Source organism: Palaemon carinicauda, chromosome 1, assembly GCF_036898095.1.
Source record: "Palaemon carinicauda isolate YSFRI2023 chromosome 1, ASM3689809v2, whole genome shotgun sequence".
Lineage (NCBI taxonomy): Eukaryota > Metazoa > Arthropoda > Malacostraca > Decapoda > Palaemonidae > Palaemon > Palaemon carinicauda.
The window spans coordinates 280,971,114-280,978,084 of NC_090725.1; positions in this window are offsets into that span (position 1 = coordinate 280,971,114).

Sequence of the window (6,971 nt, forward strand, 5' to 3'; positions counted from 1 at the left end):
ACATGCAATTGTCACCCTTATGTGACCCCTTAGGGCCTATAATTACCTGTGTTGTCGGCCAATGTTAGTTATTAGGTTGCTGCTATCATATTAATGTTTCCTCTGCTCTCTTCATGATATAACTTGACTTTAATCCGTCACTACGTCCTCGATCATACCGTCACTTCTTTAATGGCGTTAAATACTAGAGATTAAGTATATTAGTAAGCCATCATCCCAACTGAACAGATATACGGTTTTAGTAATATATATATATATATATATATATATATGTATAGTCTACTATTTGGAAATATATACTTAACAGAAATTATATGTACATACATACATACATACATATATATATATATATATATATATATATGTATATATGTATATATAATTTCTGTTAAGTATATATTTCCAAATAGTATACACGCATATGCAAGAGTTAAATAATTCTGTTTATCATTATAAAGTTTTCCAATTGTTAATGAACCATCAGGATTTCACGAGGAACCATCGAATTGCAATTCCAATCGATTTTTCATCGTAGAATTCCGAAGCAGCGACTCACATTCTTTTTCTTCCAACTTAAAACATCACTCCACCAATAAAGGCAATACTAGTCAGCAAACAATGCTGAGGAATTCCCGATGTGATTTTAATCAATCAAACATCTATCGAAATCCGATATCCGAACAAATCGCTCCCTTCCCCCTATTCTTTCTTTAAGCCATCACTTTAAAATCTCTTTTGGCCTCATTGGGAAGAGCCATTTAATGGTTCTTTATGAGACCCCAAATAGATTCCTCGATATTTCCTTTATGAAATGATCCCTGAAATGAATAAACAGATATATGGAAAAAAGAAGATTCCGATTATGAGCCTGGAGTATTGTTTATTAAAAGAAATTATTCGAAATGGGATGGACTCAAAATTAAGAAGCTAATCATTTTTGTTCTTACAAAAATTTATATTATGGTTTTCATTTATAGTAATTCGATAAAATAACAAGATAGAATTTTAAAGTTGTGAATTATTAGAACGTAAGATAATTTGTTCCCGATAAATAGAAAATTTACAGAAAAGCTTAATGTAGTACAATGCCAAGGTTTTTTTTCCAAATGTGATCTACCTCATTGAGGGGTTTCAATTTCAACTTTGATAAGATTTGATAAAACACTGAAACACGGTACTACCAACCCTGAGTATTTTATTACTTGAACCACTGGTCTACATGTTTACGTTTTACTCCTTATACTTACAACATATATTACCACAGGGTTGTAGTGCCCTATTGGTAACGCCCCCAGCATCGTGATTGCCAGACTGGGGTTCGAGTTCCACTCAAATTCTTTTGTTCATTTAGTGACTGCAACCACACTACCCTTGTGAAGGGAGGGAGGTGGGTTTGGGAGCCTATGGGTCTACCTGTTAAGTCATCAGCAGCCATTTCCTGGCCCTCCCTGGGCCTAGCTTGGGTGGAGAGCGGCCTTCAGCATTGTCCTAGTTGCCAAGACAATGGCACTGCCTCTGCCATTATGAGCGACTTTTTAAGTATTTAAACTGCGTATTAATCACTATCCCCTTCATTTAATTGATTCATATTTAACCCCACATTTCTCATAAAATGACTGTTTGATTTCACAATTTCTACAAACTATACCATTCCCAACGTATAACTTAGAATTGCTTTCAAGTTTTATTCTGGGTGACACCAAATTGTTGAAATATACTGCTTACCACAAAGTAGAATAGGTTGAAATTCTTAAGTTTGGATTTGCTGCATTTTTTATTTTTTATTTTTTTGTCATATCGTTTTATAGTTTATCTGATACTTAACTATTTAAATTTCTCGATCAAATAATTTGATTGGTCTTCTATTGCTCTCTTATAGTTTTTCATCTATATTCTAGTCTTTTTTCCCAAGATGGTTGCTTTCACCATTGCAACCCTTCCAGTTGTACAGTAGTATCCTGAATTTTCAATTAGTGTGAAAGCTTGACTTATAATGACAATAATAGGAATATCATTCAACACCAGAATAACATTTTATTCTCATCAAAACACTATTAATGTGAACAAGGCGTAGGCTATAGTAACACACACATATACTGTATATCTATATATATATATATATATATATATATAGATATAGATATATATATATATATATATGTGTGTGTGTGTGTGTGTGTGTGCGTGTGCGTGTGTGTGTGGTCCATGTTTTTGACAGTAAGCAGATAAATGAGAAATTCGATCTGACTCATCCCTGTCTTCCTGGGGCTAAAGTAACTAAAGCAGTTTAGCTATTCGTATATAGACCTTGATGCTTAGAAAGGTGTAGACCCAATTGGTATTTTTCCTTAGTCTTTTTTCATGGTGACCGCCGATTTCTTAGATCCTGAGTTGTTATTATTTTCTATATGTTAGCAAAAAGAGGTTCCTTTTACATTTGTTATTAAATGAGTGATGTTACTTCTTTAGGTAAATGTTTGTGGTCCCTCAAGCCCAATTTCCCTAACTCCTGTATTATCTTAACTTTTTGAATGTCTTTGGAAAACGTCTAAATATGTATGCTGAAGGTAATAATCTGATTGCTAGCTTGTAATCTGGCTTTTGCAAGGGCCTTGGAGCATTGATGGCTTCTTACAATTTCCAATCCTGTGCAGAAATCCCTTGATTACCGTTAGGAAGTTTGCATGAATGACCTTAAATGTCGTGCTGTCTTTAATTGTGTTAACCACGAGGCCCGTATTTTCAAACCCAAACAGTTGGGAGTATTGCATTTTTTTTTCTTAGCATCATTATTTAAATTTTAAGTAAAAGATTGCAAAAAGTTGTTGTTGATAGTGAGTACAGTAATGTGTTATTTGGTGTTCCTCAGGGTTGTATTCTCGGCCCATTACTTTTCATACAATATACCCATGGTATGTAGTTTTGCATAGGAAACAACAACGATGCACATGCAGATGATGCAACTCTCTTTGCATCAATTCCATCCCCTGGATGTCGACCTGAGGTTCCTAAATCCATTAATAGAGATCTAGCTGAAATAAATGCATGGAGTAAATTATGGGACACGAAGTTAACCTTAACAAAGAAGCAAGTAGGTCAAGGATAGTGGCTCCTTAACACCCAGTTCTTTGCATTGATAATGTTTCTTTAATTATACACAATTCCTATAAAGTTTTAGGTGTAATTCTTGATTGCAAATTTACTTCTGAAAAACACATTGGTCTGCTTCCGTTTAAATTGAAAAAAAGTCTTAATGATTCTGAAAGTCTTTAATGATTTTTGGTGATAAATCTATTCTGAGTAAATGTTTTAATTCCTTTATTCTACCTTGTTTCGAGTATTGTTCTGCTTTCTGGTCTTCAGCTGCTAACTCTCATCTTTTTTTGTTGGATAAAAGCTTGTTGTCTTTTAAATTTCGTATTCCTGGGTATTAATCTTTGTTACCATGGTTAAGTTGGTTGTTTATGCACAATGCATAAGATTTTACACAATTCTGACTATCCTTTACATTCGGATCTTCCCAGACTGTATCATGCAGCATGTACTGCTTTGAAATGCAGTTATATCTTACAGTCTTGCCTTCTCCACCATAAGGCCCAACACTACACAGTATTCTAGAAGTTGTATTCCAGCGGTGAATGATTTGATTTTGGAAAAATCTTCCTAATCAGGCAGTTGAATCAGAGGAACTTCTGAAGTTGATACTACCAGCTAATGTTTTTATGCTGAGCAGGCTGTGATGAGTCTGTCGCCATAGTTTACATCTGAAATACCTTGTTTAACGGAGTTACTGATATCAAGTTATTTCATATTGGATTTTCGTTACATCTCAAATATAGTTTATTTATTTACTTACTTCCTTTCCTCACGGGGTTATTTATCCCTACTGGAGACCTTGGGCTTATACAGTAGCATCCTTGTTTTCCAACTTTTTTAACAGTCTTGCCATCTCCACCATAAGGCTCAATACTACACAGTATTCTAGAAGTTTTGTTCCAGCTGTGATAAGATTGTAGAATATCCTCTACTTTAGTTTGTTTTCGTAAACATGTTGCCATTTTCCTGTCTCTTTATTCCTTCCAAAGATCTTAGAGTTGTAACTAGCATATATTCTAAGGATTTAATTATGGCCCCATCTGATTGAATATTTTGTATTTAGAGAAAGTGACATTTTAATTTTCATAATCTCATTTTGCTTACAAAAGCTCTCCATCTCATACTTATCCTTCTTTTAATTTCGGTCTCATGTTCTGAGGAAACAATTACTGTCTGTTGAAAGCACATGCACGTATATTCATTAACAATCTCTACATACTCATCCATATCTATTATTTGTTGTCTCTGCCTTTTTGATGAATATTATTGTACCAACAGTGTGTCACACGATCGTACATAGTAACGACATTTCATTTTGTGTATATATTATGCTTGTATCTTCGCTCTCTCCTCGCACTGAAAAGAACCTGAAATAACATGTATGTTTTTCTCACCGTTAACTGTTAACCGATGTGTGTCGGTTTGAACAGGAAATTTTCTATTGCATTGAGTTTTTGTATATAAAAAAGTGTTCTGTGATAAAAAGACTCAGTTGCTTTCATCCTGTCTTTGAGTCACAACGTTCTCTCGACTCGTCACATTAGTGACCCCGGAAGTTGACTCGCTCCTCCCACCTTCCACCTCCCATCGCCCCTCCGTCGTTGGTACTATGGCGGACTCTATGGAAGTTGGCGCTGCGGCTGCCCCATTGAAACTTTCGTCATTCGCCAGCGGAGAGGCGTTTGCTTGGTTTCAGCGTGCAGAAGTCCAGTTTCGCATCAAGGGCTTGACTCGCTCAATCACCAAAGCAGATTATGTTCTCGTGGCGATACCTGAGGACACCTTCCCGGTAATATACGACTGGCTTTGTAAACAAGGAGACACCCCAATAGCGTGCGATTTTTGGTAGACACGGGTGCTTGTCATTCTCTTATGCCAAGGGAACTCTTCAGGACACTACTTAGTCTGTCTACGTCTGCTTGGTAGCTACCAACGGATATGTGATACCCACCTTCGGTTACGAGAACCTCACATTATCGTTTGGAAACGGTAAATTTAATTGGAAGTTTCTCGTTGCTGACGTCACATTGCCAATCCTCGATGCAGATTTCCTCTCTCATTTCCACCTTCGGGTCGATCTCGCCCACCGACGATTGGTCAGCGCAGACTCGTACTTGTCGACACCTCTTCAACCCGCCCCCTCCATCCTCGCTCTCCACATCAGCGCACCCACAGGAAGTTTTCCGTCCAGAACTTTGCCAAACTCCCACGGCTCCTGCCAAGCACGGTATTTATCACCATATCAAGACGACGGGACCCCCAGTCTTTGCAAAATTCAGACATCTGGCACCAGAACGATTGGCAGACGCCCAACAGACGTTCACCGAAATGGAGGAAATGGGCCTTAGCCAAAAGGCCTCCGACCCATGGTCGTCACCCTTACACATCGTTCTGGAGAAAGACAGCTCCCTCCGTCCGTGCGGGGATTACAGGCGCTTGAACATGCAAACTTAACCGGATCACTACTCCCTCCCAAACATCGCTAACATGACCTACTACCTACACAAAACGAAGGCTTTCTCTACGCTTGACCTCCTGAAGGGGTATTAACAGGTGCCTATGAACCCAGAGTACATCCCAAAGACTGCCATCACCACTCCGTTTGGTACATACACCTTCAATTACTCCTGTTTTGGCCTTCGTAATGCTGGGGCCAAGTTTCAACGTCTCATGGATGGCATCTTAGGGGACCTCCCCTTCTGTGTATGTTATGTGGACGACATACTTGTGTTCTCCTCCTCAAAAGAGGAACACCTCCGTCACCTACGCATCGTGCTTGACCGCCTGCAACAAAACGGCCTTGTAGTCCGGTACGACAAGTGTACTTTTGGCGCCAACGAAGTGTCGTTCTTAGGGCACCGCATCACTCCTGAAAGAGTCCACCCCCTCCCTGAGAAGGTAGCAGCCGTTCAGGACTTCCCCGTGCCCCTGACCGTCAAAGCTCTGCAGGAATTCTTGGGCATGATCAACTATTATCATCGTTTTCTGCTAGTCATTGCCCCCACTCTTGCTCTCCTCTACGCCTCCCTCAAGGGCAAGCCAAAGGACCTGAAGTGGGGTCCCCTTCAAAAAACGACCTTCTTCTATGCAAAGAAGGCCCTATCTACCGCTGTGGCTCTCTCTTTTCCTATCCCACATGCCCCTCTCCTTCTCTCCACCGATGCCAGCGACGTAGCTATTGGTGCAGTACTCGAGCAGGTGGTCAACGGCTCTCCCCGCCCATTGGCCTTCTTCAGCAGAAAACTGTCCAAGGCAGAATCGGGTTATTCTACCTTCGATCGCTAATTGATAGCGGCGCACTTGGCTGTCCGTTACTTTCGTCATTTCTTAGAAGGTACGCTCTTCGTCATTCGCACAGACCATATGCCTCTGGTGCATGCCTTCACTCTATAGTCTGACGCCTGGTCCGCCAGTCAACGCCAACATCTCTTCGCCGTGGTTGAACACAATTGCACCCTTCAATACGTCCGTGAATCCCGTTGCCGATGCCTTGTCAAGAAACACATTGGCTGCCGTTCAACTGGGATTGGATTACAACACCTTGGCTGAAGCCCAACGCCAGGATCCAGAGTATCAAGTATGTAGGAAATCCTGCACGTCCCTCCATTGGGAAGACTTCCCCCTCGAAGACTCCAACACCACCTTCCTCTGTGACGTCAGTACTGGTACACCGCGACCTTGGATTCATGCTCCCATGCGCTGGCGGGTGTTTGATTTCATTCACGGCCTTTCACATCCCTCATGCCGTTTTACTGCACAGCTGCTGAATACGAAGTTCATGTGGCACGGCATTTCTAAGGATGCTAAGGATTGGGTCTGCGCCTGTACTTCTTGCCAAACTTCCAAAGTACATCGACACACGGATTCCGGAGTAG